General features: G+C 37.6%; 1 pseudogene; it reads right to left on the reverse strand.

Annotated features, from left to right (window-relative positions):
* Positions 1–6414: 6414 nt before the first annotated feature.
* LOC112582342 lies at positions 6415–6959 on the reverse strand (annotated as a pseudogene).
* Between the last annotated feature and the right edge of the window lie 16463 nt (positions 6960–23422).

Here is a 23422-nt window from a genome sequence, read left to right on the forward strand (position 1 = left end):
CACAACTGAGTAACTAACATTGCATTGGATGATGCTGAGGCAGGAAGCAGATGGGGTTCCCCAGGGAAAGCAACTGTAGTTCATTCCCTATAGAGAGAAAGCCCCAAAATATCAATATAAGGACAATTAAGAGAGGAGGCTGGGTACTGCCCAGATAAAAAATAAGATACCATATATTTTTCATTCAAGAAGTCAAGAAAACCTTCCTGATAGAAAGCCCCTTGGAGACCAAGAAGGGAGGAGGTACCACCTCATAGTGGGCTTCCCAGGTGGTGCAGTGGTTAAGAACTCTCCTGCCAATACAGGAGACACAAGAGATGTGAATTCAATCCCTGGGTCGAGAATAATCCCCTGGAGAAGGAACGGCTATCCACTCCTGTAACATTGCCTGGAAAATTCCGTGACAGAGAAGCCTGGTGGGATACAGCCTATGGGGTTGCAAAGAGTCAGATAGGACTGAGCAACTTTACACACACACACACACATACCACCTTATAGTAAGTGATGTCAGCTTACCCATAAGCCTCTTCTCTGGAATACATCGTGGCGAAAAGATGCTTGTGCACACATGGGAGGATCCTGAGATATACTAAACATGGACTCAGAAAAAGGCAAATCAAAATGATTGGCTAAAGGAAACCTGGAACAGATGCCCCAGATAAGTGATTTAAACTACCATGAGGGTGTGAATCTCTCTCTCTCTCTGAGTCTGCTTGTGTGACTATCCACAAGTAATGGATAGTCACTCTTTTTCTCCTAATAAAGACTTTACTTGTTTCTCTATTTCTGTCTTTGAGGGAATTCTTTTCCAGAAAGCCAAAGAGTCAGGGACTTTGTCACTGACCACTGGTCTAGTGGCTAGGATTTGGTGTTCTCATCACCATTCCCCAACCTCAATCTCTGCTTGGGAACCCAAGTCACACTTCAAGCTGTTGGAGTCCAAGGCCACCTGAAATCAATGCCTGCAGACTGTAGTTATGTTTTTTCTAAAATTATCTTGGCTCTTCCCTTCTCACATGTTGGCTTTATTTTGGGGCTGACTACTCTCATAGCTGGATGGCTGACAGCAGTTCCCAAATTCGCTTACTTTCTTATTCTCATCAAGGGGAAAGAAAGGAGAATGTCTTTTCAAAATATTTAACAAAAGTTCTAGACTTGCCACTGATGAGACTTTCTCTGCCATGTGCCAACATTGATCAAATATAGCAACTACAATGGCACCCCGCTCCAGTACTCTTGCCTGGAAAATCCCATGGACAGAGGAGCCTTGGTGGGCTGCAGTCCATGGGGTCGCTAAGAGTCAGACACGACTGAGCGACTTCACTTTCCCTTCTCACTTTCATGCATTGGAGAAGGAAATGGCAACCCACTCCAGTGTTCTTGCCTGGAGAATCCCAGGGATGGGGGAGCCTGGTGAGCTGCCGTCTATGGGGTGGCACAGAGTCAGACACGACTGAAGCGACTTAGCAGCAGTGGCAGAGTGACACTTTAAGCAAGGGACTGTGCTGAAATTGGAAAAATAAACAGGCTCCTCCATCCATGGGATTTTCCAGGCAAGAGTACTGGAGGGGGTGCCATTGCCTTCTCCGAGGTGTAGTGTTAATCCTACCTAAATCAAAAAGTTGTGACAGCTAACAAGCACATGAAAAGATGCTCAACATCACTTATTATTAGAGAAATGCAAATGAAAACTACAATGAGATATCACCTTACACCAGAATAGCCATCATCAAAAAGAAAAAAAAAAAAAAAACACTACAAAGAATAAATGCTAGAGAGGGTGTGGAAAAAAAGGAGCCCTCTTGTATTGTTGGTGGGAATGTAAATTCATAAAGTCACTATGGAAGAAGTATGGAGATTCCTTAAAAAAATGGGAATAAAACCACCAGCAATGACCCAGCAATCCCACCAGTAGGCATATACCTTGAGGAAACCAAATAAGAAAAAGACACATGTACCCCAATGTTCATTGCAGCACTATTTACAATAGATAGAACATGGAAGCAACCTAGATGTCCATCAATAGATGAATGGATAAAGAAGCTGTGTTACATATATACAATGAAATACTACTTAACCATAAAAAAGAACACATTTGAGTCAGTTCTAATGACATGGACAAACCTAGAGCCTATTATAGAGTGAAGTAAGTCAGAAAGACAAAGATAAATAAGGTATACTAACACATATATATGAAATCTAGAAAGATTAATTTATTAGCAGGGCAGCAATGGAGAAACAGACATAGAGAACAGACTTATGGACATGACAGGGAGGGGAGGAAGGAGAGGCTGAGAGTTATGGAGAAAGTAACAAGGAAACTTACAATACCATATGTAAAATAGATAGCCAATGGAAATTTTCTGTATGACTCAGGAACTCAAACAGCGGCTCTGTAACAATCTAGATGGGGTGGGATGGGGAAGGAGATGGGAGGGAGTTTCAAGAGGGAGGGGACATATGTATATCTATGGCTGATTTATGTCAATACTTGACAGAAAGCAAGAAAATTCTGTAAAGCAATTATCCTTCAAAAAAGAAAAAAAAGCTATGACAAAATGAAAAGGGATAAAATCATGTTAAAGTGGTAACCAATCTGCTTAACACAAAGTGGCATAGTATCTGATACATACTATAATAGTATTAGTCACTCAATCCTGTCTGACTCTTTGCAAACCCATAGACTGTAGCTCACCAGGCTCCTCTATCCATGGGATTCTCAAGGCAATAATACTTGAATGGGTTGTCATTTCCTTCTCCAGGGGATCTTCCTGACCCAGGGATTGAACTCAAATCTCCCGTATTGGCAGGTGAATTCTTTATCACTGAGCCACCAAGGAAGTATACATACTATAATAACTACACAACAGATTTGTTTTACTTTATTTAATTTCCCTTACATATCAAATACTTTCAACACTAAGGAGAAAAATAAAACTCATTCATGGGTTTTCAAAGGGAATAAAATCCTTTATAATTATACAATCCTGCAAATTATCCATTAAAATTTATGTGACTTGATTTATAAACCTAGTGTTCTCCTTGTGTTTTGATTCCAATGTATATCAAGTCTAGGAGAAAAATATTCTAAAAATAGGTGAAAAAGGGAGGGTGCCATGGAATTTCCCAAATGAAATATATTTTTAATCTCTGCTCTCCACCAGTTAAAGTCTTTTTCTGAGTAGGCTTTTTTCAATTTCCTTTTCAATCTGTGCCCTTATCCAATACTTTTTCTCCTCACTACATCAAATTGAGGTTTGGCATCTTGAAAGTCCTGTGTTAAATACTTTATAATATTGAATCATGGTCAATAGAGTCAAGCGAACTCTCTCACACACCATACAAATGCCTGGCAACTCGATGTTATATGTGAGAATATTTATAAAACTGTATCGTTACTCAATATCCATTTCCCTGGAGTTTCCTGCTGATTTACTCTGAAATCATTAAGAAAAGAATAGTCATTAGTTAGCTTGTACTTTTATTTTCTTTATATAATTGCTTAAATGTGTCATTTATGATTTGCTTAAGGGTAAAATCAAATGAAGTAATTTTTTCCACTTTTCCTGACAATCCAAGTCTGAAAACTTCAAGTCTATGCAAATATAGTATTTATAACAAATTATTTTAGGCAAGCAACTTCTGAAGGAGATGCGATGAATTTCAGCCTTTAGGAATTTTGAGCTATTAGGAAGTCTGGCATTGCACTAATAAAATACAAACATTTATAGTCAGATCTTATTTCTGATGCTGCTAAATGGGAACTTACAGCTTAACATAATAGGCAATTTAGCATATAAATTTGTCCCATAAAAGCAAGATGTTGGCAGTTCAAAACAATAAATGTTACCCTTCGGGCAGACTGTTACTGAGGTGTTAAAGGCCCCTGAAATTTTAATGAACTTGTTTTTACTAAGAATTTCCTACACTAAATATCTTGCCTGAATTAACCCACTCCCAAGTTCATGCCAGACTACAGAAGGAGACTTTCAAAAAGTTAGACGAGAAGGAACTGACCTTTTAATTGAATTATTTTGGCAAAAGTTTTATTTCAACCTTTCCCCTTCACTTTTATGTTTGCATCTGTCATCTCTTCTGGTAACTTTCTAAGTACATTCTAATAGCAATCTATTCCCCAGGACCAAGAGGAGGCATGGAATGTCTCTTAACTTGAAGAACCATTTTCCATGCAAGTACATCACAACATTTTTTTATAATCTAAATAATTCAAGGGTACCTTTATTTCTTTCTCATTTTTCTAAGCAAATACAGATCATATCAGTTGCTCTTTCTAACCTTCAATAGAGAAAACAAAACAAAAAGAAAAAAAAATGTCTTCACAGTGGAATTCATTGAAAAGAGAACCCAGTTTAAAACGATTGAATCAGGTCTCCAGAGGAGATTGTTGCACGTGGATAGAAACTCTTAAAACCTCCATAATATCAAGTAAAAAAAGTTCCCCTCTTCCTCCTGCCCGCAATCCCTCCCAGAATCAGAGTCCTTTCCAATGAGTCAACTCTCCCCATGAGGTGGCCAAAGTACTGGAGTGTCACCTTTAGCATCATTCCTTCCAAAGAACACCCAGGACTGATCTCCTTTAGAATGGACTGGTTGGATCTCCTTGCAGTCCAAGGGACTCTCAAGAGTCTTCTCCAACACCACAGTTCAAAAGCATCAATTCTTCGGTGCTCAGCTTTCTTCACAGTCCAAATCTCAAATCCATACATGACTACTGGAAAAACCATGGCCTTGACTCGACGGACCTTTGTTGGCAAAGTAATGTCTCTGCTTTTGAATATGCTATCTAGGTTGGTCATAACTTTCCTTCCAAAGAGTAAGTGTCTTTTAATTTCATGGCTGCAGTCACCATCTTCAGTGATTTCGGAGATACTGTTTCCCCATCTATTTGCCATGAAGTGATGGGACCAGATGCCATGATCTTAGTTTTCTGAATGTTGAGCTTTAGCCAACTTTTTCACTCTCCTCTTTCACTTTCATCAAGAGGCTAAGAAGTTCCTCTTCACTTTCTGCCATAAGGGTGGTGTCATCTGCATATCTGAGGTTATTGATATGTCTCCCAGCAATCTTGAGTAAATAATGATAAATTTTCAGGGATTGTTCTAAGTGCTTTCCATAAAATAAGGCATTAAATTCTGAGAACAACCTTTTGAAGTAGGTACTATTTTTACCATCATTCCCATTTTATAGATAAGGAAACTGAGGAACAGAAAGTTTCAATGAATGCCAATGGTCATACAGCTGGTAAATAGTAGAGCCAAGATTTGAACTGGAAAATCTAGCACTAGGGTCTTTGTTCTTAACTACTTTGTTTTGCTGCATATTTTCAGTTAAAATTAATAATATATTCTATTGACTTTACCTCTATTCCTCTCACATCAACCTTTATAATCTTTTTTTTTTTAACCTTTTCTTTGTTACTCCCCACTCCTCTTCCGACATGAGATCAGTTGCCGAGTTAACAAGTCTTGTATTTCTACCATTTCAGGTTTGTTTTTACCTTTTGTGAGCAAGTAGATTCAATTTGCTTTCCTGACTCCAGCATCTTTCTTTACTAACTCAGGAGTGGGGAGATTAATTTTACTATAGCACAGCTCTAATGGAATTTCTAACAAGTTTCTTTCTACTTACAGAGAAACAAAAACAAAACAGACTCTTCAAACTGAAATCCATGTTTCTCCACAATATATGGCTCCAACATACTTTTCTAAGCTTATTTATTACATTTCTAATACATGAGATCGATTCCTCAGTCATTTTGAATTGCTTGTTCCTGTCTTTTATAATCTCCTCATCTAATTCTATCCCTAATTTCATAGTTATTCATTTTATAGTCTTTATGCACTACAAATATAAACTGTCTGTTACTCTCTGCCTTTCCTAGTTACAACTCAGCAGATAGCACTATTCATCTCCAATATATAGGTTCAGTCCTTTCCATTTTAGGGGCCAGAGCCAAACAATCCTACTGATATATTAAAAATGTTATTTTGTGGTTAAAAATATAAGCAGACAATAAATAACTAGTAAAAGAAATATAAATGTCATTAATAGACTTTCAATATTGTTTTAAACTTTAAAAATCAATATTAAAATGATAGCCAACATTATGTGAGATGGTCAGCTTCAAAACTTGTGATGAGAATTATTTATTTTTTCACTATACCACTAAAAATTTTATTCAGAAATCCATCTTTATTGGTTTTGCTCTTTCTGTTTAAAAAATTACCATTATGAACCAGTTTGTTTAATCAACTACACTTTCTAGCAGACATAGAGTAAAAACGGTATGACTTAGAATTGCCCACATCTTTCATGGTCTCTTCACCACCTTCTGTAGGCACTCTAGTCCCCACACATAGACCTTGACCTCCATCTATGTTTCTTGTGATGATATCAGTATAACTCTCACCACAATTCTCTAGAAATGGGCTTCAAATGCATGAAGTTCCAAAAGCCTTCCCCTGCACTACACACTCCCTTTTCATACTGGTGGTAGCAGGCTTCTCTGTTCCAGGGGAGAGCTCAGCAGCATGTACTGTATGTTAAGCCAACAGTTATTCAAGTCAATCACAGCCTTTTCTGTATATTTTTCTGGATGAAATTTGACATACACCTTTACAATTGGTGATCTCCAAGTTTATCACAGATGTTCTTCTCTTCAACTTATTTCTATTTTTCTGTTTTTGTAAAAACCTCCTCAAAAAATTCATCATAATGTACTTACCTTTTGACACCACTCATAGCACAACACAAACTGTCAGCAGGCAATGAAGAGCTTTGAAGGTTATGGCACATGTTCAAGCAGAGAGTGGTCTGGTAAATTTATTGCATGACTGAGTGCATCTCTTTCCATGAGGATGTACTCTAATTTTGAAATAAAATGAACAGTTGACTTTGTCTTTCTTGGTGCCAAGGATGGAGACCAAGTAGCCTTCCATTTCCCACCTGCCACTGCCAACACTGTTGCCTGCACAGCTGACCTTCTATGAAGGAAATTTAAATTGGGATTACCTCTGGGAAAAGCAACTGATCAATTTAAAACAACAGCCTATAATAAAAAGCAAATTAAAAATTAAATAATAATAATAATCACTAATTTAAATATGAAGTATCTACTCTATTGAAGTATTCATGTTTATATGCACTGAGATTAGAAGGGTCTTTAAGGGATACTGCCAATTGTAAAGGAAAGGTTGCAGAATGATGAGCACTATATTTGTATCAACATATACAGATAAAATACCTAATACTCTGTATTATTATGATGACATTTTGTTGTTCAGTCACTCACTCATGTCTGACCCTTTGCAACCCCATGGATTGCAGCATGCCAGGCCTCCCTGTCCCTCGTCATCTCCCAAAGTTTGCCCAAGATCATGTCCATTACATCAGTGATGCCATCAACCATCTCATCCTCTGATGCCCTCATGATTACATTTATTGTCAAATAAATATACCAAAAACCTCTTGTAATATTAAATTTTTATGTTTTAAAATGCTTATATTCTTTGTTGTGGTTTATCTTATTCTAGAAAAATGTTTTGGGTAGATAATCAGAAAAAACACAAAAATTAATATAAATTTATATGTGAATTATAATGTAATTATAATTCTAAGGTCCAATATTAGTGTAATATTAAATAAATTTTGGTATGCCAATATTGTGCTTTGAAAACCATGCCTTAATATTTATAATATAATATAAATAAAGTTATAGTTTATATCTCCAATGTCAAACACAGGGCCTGATACTAACAAATCAATTTTTAAGGAATGCATGTGTGTATATTATAGTATTAATTGGAAAAATAAAAGATAGCATGCATGTTCAGAGTTTAGAGGTAAGTTGATGAAAATGATTATTGATGGATTATGAGCATAAGAATATTTTAACTATTATCCATACACATATTTTTTCCACAAATGATGATTCGTTGTAGTAAAAAGAATAGCAGTCCCCCCAAAAGCCATGACAAACTTATTAAAAAGCAGAGACATCACTTTGCAGGCAAAGGTCCATATAGTCAGGGCTTTGATTTTTCCAGTAGTCATGTATAGATGTGAAAGTTGGACCATAAAGAAGGCTGGGTGCCAAAGAACTGATACTTTCAAAGTGTTCAAAAAGAGTCTTGAGAGTCCCTTGGACAGCAAGGAGATCAAACCAGTCAATCCTAAAGGAAATCAGTCCTGAATATTCATTGGAAGGACTGATGCAGAAGCTGAAACTCCAATACTTTGTCCCATCTGATTCAAAGAGCTGACTCACTGGAAAAGATCCTGATGCTGGGAAAGATTGAGGGCACGAGGAAAAGCGGGTAACAGGGTATGACATGGTAGGAAGGCATCATCAACTCAATGGACATGAATTTGAGCAAACTCCAGGAGATGGTGAAGGACACGGAAGCCTAGTGTGCTTCAGTCCATGGGGTTGCAAAGAGTCGGACATGACTGAGGGACTGAACAACAATAAATATGCCCATGTCCTAATTCCCAGAACTTGTTAATATGCCACCTGCCTGGTAAAAGGGACTATACAAGTATGATTAAGATTAAGGACATTGAGATAAGGAGATTATTCCAGGTTATGGAGGTGGGCCCACCTTATCAAAAGAGTCTAAAAACAGAAGAATATTTCCCAGTTGTGGTCAAAGAGAGATTTGTATCAATGTGTCAGAGAGATTTGACATTAATGGTTTAAAAACGGAGGAAAGAAGACACAAGCCAAGGGATGTGGGTGATCTTTAGAAAAATTCTCTCCTAGAATCTCCAAGAAAGGAATTTAACCTTGCTGACAGCTTGATTTTATTTCAGTGAGACCCATGTTAGATTTATGAATCCACAGAAGTATAAGGTAATAATTTGTGTTCTTTTGTGGCAATTTGCTATGGCTTCAACAGAAAACAAATATATTTGTTGAATACAAATTCAAAGTATAGACATGCACACAAAAAATCATCTTTAATCCCATATTCATATATAACTACCACAACATTACATATACTATAGCATTTTCCTTTATAAATGCAACATATCTCAGAAAAAGGCAACTTCATTCTTCCAGTTGCTCAGGTCAAAACCCTTGGGGTAAGTATTTCCTTTTTTTTTTCTGTCTTATATACAACATTCCATTGATCAGCTCTATATTTGTAATAATCTAACCATTCTCACCATCTCCAAATATTACCTGGTCCAAGCCACCATTAGCTCTCACTTAAATTTTAATAGCCTCTAAATATTTTCCCTGCATCCATACTTGCCGATTCACCATAGAACAGCCAGAATTATCCTTTACAAATATATATCAGTCACCTTCTAAAGATATTCTTTCTTTCAGAATAAAATTTAATTCCTCACAGTTGCCTACGAGTCCCTAGAAAGATGTGACCTTCAGGTGCTTCTCTGATCTCATTTCCTATTGCTTTTCAGTCTCAGTCACTCCACTCCAGCCATTAATACCCTGAATGCTTTTGCCTTCAATTACCAATCATGTTCAAAAAACAGGACCTTTACACTCACTGATTCTTTTGCCTATAACATTTTTCATAAAGACATCTATATGGCTCAATTTCATTTCACTTAGGTTTATGCTCAAATATCATATAACCCAATGGATTTCTGTGACCTCCCTCTATCAAATAACACCATTTTCCCTATGTTCTCTATCTCCTTACTTTACTTTATTTTTCCTCATAAAACTCACCACTACCTGAAATAAATTATGTGCATTTCAGATATTGTATATGAAATTGTATGTTTATATGCATTTATTTTTTATGTATTTTATAAGAATTTCTGTGCTTTTTCTTCTTTTTCAGGATATATAAATAACATAAATGTGTTTCTCTTATGTTTTTGGAAGCACATGATTAAGAAATGATCTCTTCCTAACTACTTTTGTTACTGTATGCCTTTGACTTTGAGGCTTTTATGCATATTGTCACTGTGAAAGCTGTTGTTGGCGTGCCTCAGTGTAGGATTTTGACGTTTTCTTTTGGTATTTATCTTTTTTGGTTGTCTCTGAGATTTCTGTATCTGTGGTCTTGTGTCTGACATTAATTTAGGGTAAATTCTTAGTCATTATTGTTCAACTATTTTTCTGTTTCTCTTTTTTTCTCCTCCTTGTATTCCTATTATGTGTATGTTACACGTTTTGTAATTGTACCACAGACCTTGGATATTCTCTTCTGGTTATTTCAGTCTTTGTTCTCTTTGCTTTTCAGTTTTGAAGGTTTCTTTTGAGATATTCTTAATCTTAGAGATTCTTTTCTCAGTCATATCCAATATACTAATAAGCCAAGCAGAGATAATTCTTCATTTCTGTAACAGTGTTTTTAATCATTAGAATTTCTTTTGTTTTTTTCCTAGAATTTTCATCTTTCTGCTTGCATTGCCATCTGTTCTTGCACATTGTCTGCCTTATTCATTAGAGCTGTTACCATGTTAATTATAATTGTTTTAAATACTTAGTTTAACAGTTCAACATCCCTGCCATATCTGGTTCTGATGCTTGCTCTATTTGTTCAAGTTATGTTTTTTGCCTTGTTTGCATTTATGTGTTTTAATTTTTTCTTAATGACTGGAAATGATGAATTGGGTAAGAGGAACTGCTATAAATAGGATTTCAGAAGTGCGGCGGTAAGGTGTGTGTGGTGGTTGGGGGGCTAACTACTATAGTACTATGATTAGGTAACAGTCTTTTAATGAGTCTATGCCTCTGGACTATAAACTTCATAGTCTATCTGTGTTTTTCTCCCCCACTTAGGTGGGACAGGATGGTTAGAGTGTGCTGGAATTGCAATTCATCAATTACTGTACAGTTTTTACTATTCCAACACTGGTTCCTTAATTGGCTTCTGCTCATGTGTCTCTTCTCTGGAAAGCTCTGACTTCTTGTATTCATTTGACTGTTTCTTCAATTTAGGAGGCAGCAGTTTGTCCTGTGTCTTTCCTAGTCTTCTAGATCTAATAAGAGTTGTTCATTTTTCAGTCTGTTCAATGTTTTACTTGTTAGTGTGGAGAGTCAACTTCCAAGTTCCTTACATGTAGGACTAGAGATTGGAAGTCTCTAGAAGTTTTTTAAAATTCACTCCAATTGCTTTATATTCAAATATCTTCATATGTGAGTTTTTAATAAGATAAAAACTTATTTTATAAGTTTATCTTTTCAATAAGATAAACATGTCAAGAATATATTTTTTCACAATGAGTACATGGGTTAAACAATCTTTGTGTTTTCAATAAGCCCTTTTGGATATCTTCACACCTGAATGAAAACTTAACAGGTATAAAACAGATGGATAACAACTTTCACTTTTTGTAAACCTTGTTTGATATATCAAATACCTTTATTATATTTAAATAAACAATTTGTCTATTTTTAAAACAACATATACCATTTTGATGATAGTGGCTTTATGATACATTCTAATAGCTAGTGAAGTTTGTCCTCATTATTTATATTTTTCAATATTGTTTTAGATATTTTTGTTCAGTTGCTAAGTCATGACTCATTGTGACCACATGATCTGCAGCATACCATGCTTCCCTGTCCTTCACTATCTCTCAGAATTTTCTGAAACTCTTATTCATTGTGTCTGTGATACCATCCAACCATCTCATCCTCTGTCACCCCCTTCTCCTCATGCCCTCAATATTTCCCAGCATCAGGGTCTTTTCCAACAGCTCTTCACATCAGGTGGCCAAAGTTTCGGAGCTTCAGCTTCAGCATCAGTCCTTCAAATGAATATTCAAGTTTTACTTCCTTTCAGTTCAGTTCAGTCACTCAGTAGTGTACGACTCTTTGCAACCCCATCAACCACAGCACGCCAGGCCTCCCTGTCCATCACCAACACCCAGAGTCCACCCAAACCCATGTCCATTGAGTTGGTGATGCCATCTGACCATCTCATCCTCTGTTGTCCCCTTCTCCTCCTGCCCCCAATCCCTCCCAGCATCAGGGTCTTTTACAATGAGTCAACTCTTCACATGAGATGGCCAAAGTATTGGAGTTTCAGCTTCAGCATCAGTTCTCCAATGAACACCCAGGACTGATCTCCTTTAGGATGGACTGGTTGGATCTCCTTGCAGTCCAAGGGACTCTCAAGAGTCTTCAACACCACAGTTAAAAAGCATCAATTCTTATGAGCTCAGCTTTTTTTATACTCTCACATCCATACATGACAACTGGAAAAACCATAGCCTTGACTAGACGGACATTAGTTGACAAAGTAATGTCTTCACTTCCTTTAGGATTGACTGGTTTGATCTCCTTACAGTCCAAAGGACTCACAAAAATCTTCTCCAGTACCACAGTTCAAAATAATCAATTCTTCAGTGCTCAACCTTCTTTATGGTTCAGTGCTCACATCTGCATACTTAGTCACTCAGTCATGTCCAACTCTTTGTGACCCAATGCACTGTAGCACACCAAGCTCCTCTGTCCATGGGGATTCTCCAGGCAACAATACTGGAGTAGGTTGCCATGCCCTCCTCCACGGGATCATCCCAACCTGGGATTGAACACAGGTCTTCCACATTTCAGGTTGATTCTTCACTGTCTGAGGCACAAGGGAAGCCCATGAATACTGCAGTGGGTAACATATCCCTTCTCGAGGAGATCTTCCCAACACAGGAATCGAACCAAGGTCCTATATTGCATGCAGATTCTTTACCAGCTGAACTGCCAGGGAAGCCCAAAAATGTGTTAGTCACTCAGTCATGTCCAAGTCTTTGCAACCCCATGGACTGTAGTCTGCCAGGCTCCTCTGTTCATGGAATTCTCCAGGCAAGAATACTGGAGTGGGATGCCATTTCCTTCTCCAGGGGATTTTCCTGACCCACGGATCGAACACTGGTCTCCTTCATTGAAGGAAATTCTTTACCATCTGAGCCATCAGGGAAGCCCAAGGAGTCTGTACATGACTCCTTGAAAAATGTTAGCTTTGACTAAACAGACCTTTGATGCTCACACAGTTATTATTTTACATAATCATTTAAATTATTTTAAACCAATTTAAAAAATTCCAGCCCCAAACATTTGCCTTCTAAATGAAACTGCATTAAATTCATAAATTAATTTTGACAGAATAATTTCATAGTATTTACTTCTTTTCTAAAAAACATGACACTTTTTGACTTTTTCTGATATGATTTTATGTTCTTCAATTTAATGTTTTGGTAATAGTTTTATCAAGATATGATTCACATATAACACAAGTTACCCATTTAAGTGTATGATTTAATGACTTTTAGTATATTCACAGAGGTGTGCAACAATCATCACAATCAATTTTAGAATATTTTCATTATCCCTCAAAGAACACTATAAACTTGAACTATCTTCCTGCAATCATCCCCACTTACCCTAGCCTAAGGGACCCATTAATGACCTCTGTCTCTATGGATTTGCCGATTGTGGATTCAGTATAAATGAAATAATGTGCGGACTTTTGTGGCTGGCTTCATCCCCTTAATATAATGTTTTTAAGTAAGGTTCACATGAGTTGTAGCATGTAGAAGTATTTTATTGATTTTTATTATTGAATAATATTTCATTTATGGACATCAGTTCACTTCAGTCTCTGAGTCATGTCTGACTTTTTGCAACCCTATGGACTTCAGCACACCAGGCTTCCCTGTCCATCACCAACTCCCAGAGCTTGCTCATACTCATGTCCATCATGTCGGTGATGCCATCCAATCATCTCATCCTCTGTCATCCCCTTCTCATCCTGCCTTTAATCTTTCCCAGCATCAGGATCTATTCCAACGAGTCAGTTCTTAACATCAGGTGGTGAAAATATTGGAGCTTCAGCTTCAGCATCAATCCTTCCAATGAATATTCAGGACTGATTTCCTTTAGGATTGACTGGTTTGATCTCCTTGCAGTCCAAGGAACTATCAAGAGTCTTCTCCAACACCACAGTTCAAAAGCATCAATTCTTCAGTGCTCAGCGTTCTTTGTAGTCCAACTCTCACATCCATACATGACTACTGGGAAAATGATAGTTTTGACTAGATGGACCTTTGTTGGCAAAGTAATGTCTCTGCTTTTTAATGTGCTGTCTAGGTTTGTCATAGCTTTTCTTCCAAGGAGCAAGTGTCTTTTAATTTCATGACTGAAATCAGCATCTGCAGTGATTTTGGAGCCTAAGAAAATAAAGTCTGTCACTTTTTCCATTGTTTCCCCATCTATTTGCCATGAAGTGATGGGACCAGATGCCATGATCTTCGTTTTTTTGAATGGTGAGTTTTAAGCCAGCTTTTTCATTCTCCTCTTTGACTTTCTAGGGGTTCCCTAATAGCTCAGTTGGTAAAGAATCCACCTGCAATGAGGGAGATCCTGGTTCGATTGCTGGGTGGGGAAGATTCCCTGGAGAAGGCTACCCACTCCAGTATCCTTGGGCTTCCCTTATGGCTCAGACAAAGAATCTGCCAGTAATGCTGGAGACCTGGGATCGATCCCTGGGTTGGGAAGATTCCCTGGAGAAGAGAAAGGCTACCCATTCCAGTATTCTGGTCTGGAGAATTACATTGACTGTATAGTTCATGGGGTCTCAAAGAGTCGAACACAACTGAGCGATTTTCACTCCTTTGTAAATGAAATGCTCACTCCTTTTACTTTCATTAAGAGGTTCTTTAGTTCCTATTCGCTTTCTACCATAAGGGTGGTGCCATCTGCATATCTGAGGTTATTGATATTTCTCCCTGCAATCTTGATTTCAGCTTGTGCTTCATCCAGTCCAGCATTTCACATGATGTGCTCTGCATATAAGTTAAGTAATTAGAGTGACAATATACAGCCTTGATGTACTTCTTTCCCAGTTTGGAACATTTGATTATCCATTCATTAGTTGATATATATTTGGGTTATTTTCATTTTTTTGGCTATTATTAATATCATGAACTAAGATCATGACATCTGGTCCCATCACTTCATGGGAAATAGATGGGGAAACAGTGGAAACATGTCAGACTTTATTTTTTGGGGCTCCAAAATCACTGCAGATGGTGACTGCAGCCATGAAATTAAAAGACGCTTACTCCTTGGAAGGAAAGTTATGACCAACCTAGATAGCATATTAAAAAGCAGAGACATTACTTTGCCAACAAAGGTCCATCTAGTCAAGGCTATGGTTTTTCCTGTGGTCATGTATGGATGTGAGAGTTGGACTGTGAAGAAGGCTAAGCGCTGAAGAATTGATGCTTTTGAACTGTGGTGTTGGAGAAGACTCTTGAGAGTCCCTTGGACTGCAAGGAGATCCAACCAGTCCATTCTGAAGGAGATCATCCCTGGGATTTATTTGGAGGGAATGATGCTGAAACTCCAGTACTTAGGCCAACTCATGTGAAGAGCTGACTCATTGGAAAAGACTGATGCTGGGAGGGATTGGGGGCAGGAGGAGAAGGGGACGACAGAGGATGAGATGGCTGGATGGCATCACTGACTCAATGGATGTGAGTCTGAGTGAACTCCAGGAGTTGGTGATGGACAGGGAGGCCTGGGGTGCTGTGATTCATGGGGCCACAAAGAGCCAAACACGACTGAGTGACTGAACTGAACTGAATATCATAAGCATTCATGTACAAGTTTGCATGTGGACATATGCTTTCATCTCTCAGATATATAACTTCAAGTAGAATTGCTATTGTTGTTGAGTCTTTAAGTTGTGTCTGACTCTTTTGCAACCCCATGGACTGTAGCCCACCAGGCTCTTCTCTCCTTGGTATTTCCCAGGCAAGAGTACTGGAGTGAGTTGTCATTTGTTTCTCCAGAGGATCTTCTCCACCCATGGATCGAACCTGTTTCTCCTGCATTGGCATTCAGATTCTTTACCACTGAGCCCCAGTGTTATTGTTAGGCATACGATGAATCTGTGCTTAAGCTTTTGAAAAACTGCCAGACAGTTTTCCAAAGTGTCTGCACCATTTTGTGTTCCCTCCAGCAGTGTGTAAAGGTTCCTATTTTTCCACATCATTGTCAATAATCATCTTCTTTGTTCAGTACAGTTCAGTTCAGTCACTCAGTTGTGTCTGACTCTTTGTGACCCCATGAACCTCAGCACACCAGGCCTCCCCGTCCATCAACAACTCCTGGAGTTCACCCATACCCATATCCATCGAGTCAGTGATGCCATCCAACCATCCCATCCTCTGTCGTCCCCTTCTTCTCCTGCCCTCAATCTTTCCCAGCATCAGGGTCTTTTCCAATGAGTCAGCTCTTCGCATCATGTGGCCAAAGTATTGGAGTTTCAGCTTCAACATCTTCTTTGTTACAGCAATTCTATTGGTTGTGAAGTGGAATCTCACTGTGGTTTTGATTTGCATTATCCAAATGATTACTGATGTTGAGCATCCTTTCACATATCTATTGATCGTTTTGATGTATTATTTCGAGGAATGCCAACTCATATTCTTTGCCAATTAAAAATTTCTATTCAGTTCAGTTCAGTGGCTCAGTTGTATCTCACTCTTTGTTACCCCATGGACCCACGTCAGGCCTCCCTGTCCATCACCAACTCGGAGTTTACTCAAACTCCTATTATTTGTCTTTTATTAGGTTATAAGAGATATTATTTGCAAATATCTTCTCCCATATTATCTCCCATTCTATGAGTTGCATTTTCACTTGCTTGATGGAATCATTTGAAGCACTTTTATTTTTTTGTTTAATAGATTGTAATGAAATCCAACTTATTTTTTCCACCTGGGCTAATTCACAGTAAATACAGAAGAGTCTCCATTAGTAAAACAGGGCATGACCCATTCTGTGAATACTTTTAAAACCTCTCTTTGTATAATGTTTAATAATGTTTTATTGGCCAAAGCAATTCACATGATCAAGGTGAAACTCAAAGTTACAAAGATAAACTTAACTCTTTAATGGTAGGAATGAAAATTTCCTTGGTGACCCAGGGCTGAGATTCTGCACTCCCAATGCAGGGGTCCTGGGTTTAAATCTTCGCCAGGGAACTAGATCCCTCATGCCATAACCAAGATTTTGCATGATGCAGCTAAAAGATCCTGAACATTACAATGAAGACTGGAGATCCCATATGCTGCAACAAAGACCTAGCACAGCCAAGTAAATAAATAAAAATAAATATTTACTTAATGCCCATATGCTGCAACAAAGACCTAGCACAGCCAAGTAAATAAATAAAAATAAATATTTACTTAATGAGAGGAAATAAAAAGTAGGGTGGCTTATTTTAGCAAAATATATTGCATCCTTATTTAAGTGATGCTTCAACTGTGATGTTTCATTCCACATCTAACAAGTAGAACTCTGAAAATTGTCTAATCTCAGTCCACAATACTTTTTGAACACTGATTTTTTTCTGAGTCAACTATACAATTTTCATCTATATCTTGCTTATCCTATTATCTACTACAAAAAAAATCCAGAATGTTTTGAGACTGAGCCACCCTAGGTATAACTCTTTCTTATTACCGTAGTTTTTAAGGACACCTAACATGCTGCGGTTTATCTTGTATGTATTTATATATTTGTATTTGCTACTAGATCATAAATAACCTGGAGGGAAGGAGCATATATTACTTTTCTATCTCTGACAGTCTTGCACAAGACCATGTGTCTCTATATCTGTAGAAACCACTGAACCAAAGCCCAAATTCTCATTGTTTGGTGTTTCTTTTTGTTTGTTTGTTTGTTTGTTTAATTAACCTTGCCGCACTTCCAGGTAAAAGATTTGGCTATATAGATGTTCCATAAGTTATTTACCAAAATTACAGTTTAGATTGGTCTATGGTTGTTTTCGGAGAAGGCAATGGCACCCCACTCCAGTACTCTTGCCTGGAAAATCCCATGGATGGAGGAGCCTGGAAGGCTGCAGTCCATGGGATCACTGAGGGTCGGACACGACTGAGCGACTTCACTTTCACTTTTCACTGTCTTGCATTGGAGAAGGAAATGGCAACTCACTCCAGTGTTCTTGCCTGGAGAATCCCAGGGACGGGGGAGCCTGGTGGGCTGCCGTCTATGGGGTCGCACAGAGTCGGACACAACTGAAGCGACTTAGCAGCAGCATGGTTGTTTTGGGGCTTCCCAGGTGGGATGCTAAAGCTGAAACTCCAGTACTTTGGCCACCTCATGTGAAGAGTTGACTCATTGGAAAAGACTCTGATGCTGGGAAGGATTGGGGGCAGGAGGAGAAGGGGACAACAGAGGATGAGATGGCTGGATGGCATCACCAACTGGATGGACGTGAGTTTGAGTGAACTCCAGTAGTTGGTGATGGATAGGGAGGCCTGGTGTGCTATGATTCATGGGGTCACAAAGAGTCGGACACGACTGAGTGACTGAACTGAACTAAACCGAAGTGGCTCAGTGGTAAAGAATTCACCTGCCAAGCAGGAGATACGAGTTAGATCCCTGAGTTGGGAAGATCCCCTGTAGAAGGAAAGAGCAACCCACTCCCATATTCTTGCCTGGGAAATCCATGAACAGAGGATTCCGGCAGGCTGCAGTCCATGTGGTTGCAAAGAGTTAGATACAATTTGGCAAATAAACAGCAACAACAACATGGTTGTTATAGATTTCCCATAACTATGGTAACTTCATTTAACAAAATGATCCAGTAAGAACATCTGATCACTGCATCATTGAACTTTATACACGGTTGTTCTGCATATATATCTGTAATAATCATCTCATTGTAGCTTATTCAGGTGAGGGGCATATGGAAAAGCAACGGGTTTCTAATCCCATTTTTCTTAAGGGAATTTCTTCATTTTTGGTTGCTGACTTCTTACTCTCATTGTTATTATCCTTTTTAATAAACAAACTATCCTAGTTTTAGCTAATGTGGGATCCTTCAAATTGACTTTTGTGGGTTTTTTTTTTTTGTCATGATCTTAATAGTTTTTTTTTTTTTTTTTTTTTACAGCTTACTAGCTTTCAGACATGACAAGATATTCTAAACTTATTCTGTACATTTCTTAATTTATATTGGAATTGGCTATTTATCTAAGAATTCGTTCTTTTAGTATAACATGATATTTATAGACCACTCTGGATCCTAGAAATGCTCTTTGAAACTGGGTTGGCTGTTGGTCCTATTTTATTATCTAACACCTTTATACAGTATTAAAAAAGAGCTCTAGAAAATGATGAACTTCATCTTGTCTCTAACTTTAATGACAATGTTTCTAAAATTGTAGCATTAAGGATAAAGGCTTCTGCATATTTATAATAGGTTACTTTAATCAGATTAATGAAGTGTTCTTATTTACATACATTGATAGATAACCTTTCTCAGGTTAGGTGAAGTCACTATGTTCTTAAAAAAAGTTTTTTGAACATGAATGTGTATTGAAATGTAATTGAATGTTTACATCTATTATTATAATCATATAGGTTCTTATGAAATCACTGTATATGATATATTGGATTAACATATTTTCTGGCCTAAAAAATCTTTGCTTTTTGGAAATAAACTTTAGCTGGTCATGATAAATGTGCATTTTAATATGATGGAAATTCTTTTGTATTTTTGTGGATTTTTTTTTTTTCCCCTCTCTGGCAATCCCACAGTTTGGGTTGCTATCTCACGTTAGTTCCCTCAGATTGTCTTAAGGGAATTCAGGCCGGGTCCTTACACTAAGGACTGATGGTGCTTGCCCCACTCGCTGGTGGCAAATGCAAGCATCTGGGCTACTTCTCCAATGGCAGTTGCAGTTTGGCGTGTATTCTGTGTGTGTGTGTGTGTGTGTGTGTGTGTGTGTTTCCCTCCCAGTTATATTGCCCTTTGAGATTTCAAAACTCCCTACAGACCCTCCTGTGAGAGGGTTTCCTACTATTTGAAAACTTCTCCTTCATGACTCCCTTTCCAGAACGGGTCTCCATCCCTAACTCTTTTGTCTCTTTTTTCTTGTCTTTTATATTTTGCCCTACCTCCTACATCCTTTTGAAGAGAATGGGCTGCCTTTCTGGGTGCATGGTGATCTCCACCAGTGTTCAGAAGTTATTTTGTGGAAGTTGCACAGCATTCAAATGATCTTCTGATGAATTTGTGGGGGACAAAGTGGTCTCCCTGTCCTATTCCTTTGCCATCTTAGGACTGACCCCTTTGTGGGATTTTTATATTTACATTCATAATTGATATTGGTCTCTAGTTGTCCTTCTTGTATTGTTTTATTTCCTCCTGAATAAATTAGGGATATGTTTTTCTACCCTATGAAAACGTTTACATTACTTTTTGGGTTAATTATTGGAATTTTTTTTTTTTTGTCTGTTTGATAAAAAATAATCTGGAACTTTTATGTGTGCTCTTTCAATTACTGATTAAATTTCACTGATTTTCTGTTTAATTTTTGGCAAATTTTACTAATTCAGAATGTGAGGTATTTATCTCATCTAGTTTCAAATATGGAGAAGACAATGGCACCCCACTCCAGTACTCTTGCCTGGAAAATCCCATGGACAGAGGAGCCTGGTGGGCTGCCATCTATGGGATCGCACAGAGTTGGACACGACTGAAGCGACTTAGCAGCAGCAGCAGCAGTTACAAATGTACCCACTCCAGTGTTCTTGCCTGGAGAATCCCAGGGACGGCGGAGCCTGGTGGGCTGCCATCTATGGGGTCGCACAGAGTCAGACACGACTGAAGCAACTTAGCAGCAGCAGCACTTTCAAATATTGGATAAATTTGTTCATAGTACTCTTTCATGAAATTTTAATATCTGTATTATCTCGCTAATTACATTCCTATTTTGTCCTTTATTTATATATGCATATTTTTCTAGTATTTATATTTATGTCTCTTCAAAGAATAAGGTTTTGCTTTCTTTATTTTTAATTATTTATTTGCTTTTTTATTTATAATTTTTACTTTTCTTTTATATTTAGGATTATTTTCCATCTTTATAACTCTAAGTTGAATGTTTTAGTGATGCATTTTCAAAAATTCCTGAAGAAATTAATCTGTCTATAAACTGAATTGTAAATAACAATTTAGCACATCCCATAGATGTTTTATAATGCTCATTAGCATTCAGATCTAAATATTGTGTAATTTCTAGTTTTAATATAATTTCCTGTTTAACTCATGATTTATTGAGGACATTTTAAAGTTTCTGAATATTTTCAATTATATTTGTATTGTGATATTTTATTTATTTGTATTTTGCTCTAAGGATGTTATTTGTATTATGTAAGTTTTGTGACTTTTGTACTTCCTTTTGATCATTATGTGTTTATTTTTTATTCATATTCCCTGCATACTATTCTTGCAATATTTATATATTCTGTATTTGGAATTCAAGTTTTATTCTCTCTCTCTCTCTCTCTCTCTATATATATATATATATATACACGTGTATATATATATATATATATACACGCTTCAAGCTAAGCTTCAGAAGTACATGAAATAAGAACTTCCAGATATACAATTTGAATTTGGAAAAAGCAGAGGAATCAGAGATCAAATTAATTGCCAAATTCGTTGGACCATAGAGAAAGCAAAGGAATTCCAGAAAAATATCTACTTATTCTTCATTGAATCCCATGGATGGAGGAGCCTGGTGGGCTGCAGTCCATGGGGTCGCTAAGAGTCCGACAGGACTGAGCGACTTCACTTTCACTTTTCACTTTCATGCACTGGAGAAGGAAATGGCAACCCACTCCGGTGTTCTTGCCTGGAGAATCCCAGGGACGGGGGAGCCTGGTGGGCTGCCGTCTATGGGGTCGCACAGAGTCAGACACGACTGAAGTGACTTAGCACTTAGCACATTCTTCATTGACTATACTAAAGCCTTTAACTGTGTGGATCACAACAAAGTTCAAAAAATTCCTAAAGAGATGAGAATACCAGACCACATTACCTGTCTCCTGAGAAACCCATATGTGAATCAAGAAGCAGCAGTTAGAACTGGACATGGAACAATGAACTGGTTCCAAATTGGGAAAGGAGTATGACAAGGCTGTATATTATCACCCTGCTTATTTAACTTCTAATCAGAATACATCATGGTAAAGGCTGAACTGGATGAATCACAAGATGGAATCAAGACTGCTGGGAGAAATATCAACAACCTCAGATGTGCAGGTGATACCACTCTAATGGCAGAAAGTGAAGAAGAGCTAAAGAGCCACTTGATGAAGGTGAAAGAGCTGCTTTAAAAATCAACATTCAAAAAAAAAAATCATAACATATAATCACATCACTTCATGACAAACAGATGGGGGAAAAGTGGAAATAGTGCCACATTTTGTTTTCTTGGGTTCCAAAATCACTGTGGACAGTGGCTGCAGACATGAAAATAAAAGATACTTTCTCCTTGGAAGAAAAGCTGTGACAAACCCAGAAAGCATATGAAAAAGCAGAGACATCACTTTTCCAACAAAGGTCCACATAGTTAAAGGTATGGATTTTCTGGTAGTCATATACAGATGTGAGAGATAGACCATAAAGAAGGCTGAGAACTAAAGAACTGAGACTTTTGAATTCTGGTGCTATAGAAGATTTTTGAGAGTCCCATGGCCAGTAAGGAGATCAAACCAGTCAATCATAAAGGAAATCAACCCTGAATACTCATTGTAAGGACTAATGCTGAAGCTGGAGCTTCAATACTTTGGCCACCTGATGCAAAGAGCCAAATCCTTAGAAAAGACCTTGAGGCTGGAAAAGACTGAAGGCAAAAGGAGAAATGCAATGGACATGAATCTGAGCAAAGTCCAAGAGAGAGTGAAAGGCAGGAGAGCCTGGTGTGCTGAAGTCCATGGGGTTGCAAAGAGTTGAACACTACTTAGAGACTGAACAACAAAATACACATGCATATATATATATGTATATAAAAATGTATATACATATATATTCATATATGTGTGTATGATGTGCATGAGGCTTCCTCAGTGACCCAGTGGTATACATTCTGCCTTCAATGCAGGAGACACAGGAGACTTGAGGTCGATCCCTGGGTTAAGAATATCCCCTGGAGGAGGGCATGGCAATCCACTCCAGTATTCTTGCTAGAAAAATCCCATGGCCAGAGGATACTGGCAGGCTATGGTCCATGGGATTGCAAAAAGTTTGACATAACTGAAAGGACTGAGCATGCATAGAAACATGATGTGTATGTATATGTATGTTTTAGATCAAGCTTAAGTTTTTTGTTCCAATCTTTCATATCTGTACTAATTTTGAAAGTTTTTTGTTTGAACTATCATATTAAAAAAAATTCCAGGTAGGAATAATATTTCTGTACCTAAAGAAAATAATACTAAAGGAGATTTACTTACTTAAGAAAAGTTCTTCAAAGATCAGGAAAGAAATAGGTAATTGGTGAATATGATATACACTTAAAATTATTTTTGTCTAAAGGTTATACTAAAAATAATTGCAGTATCAATCATTATTCTTATAACTGTTATCATAAT

The sequence above is a fragment of the Bubalus bubalis genome, chromosome X, assembly GCF_019923935.1.
Source record: "Bubalus bubalis isolate 160015118507 breed Murrah chromosome X, NDDB_SH_1, whole genome shotgun sequence".
In the NCBI taxonomy this organism is placed as follows: Eukaryota; Metazoa; Chordata; class Mammalia; order Artiodactyla; family Bovidae; genus Bubalus; species Bubalus bubalis.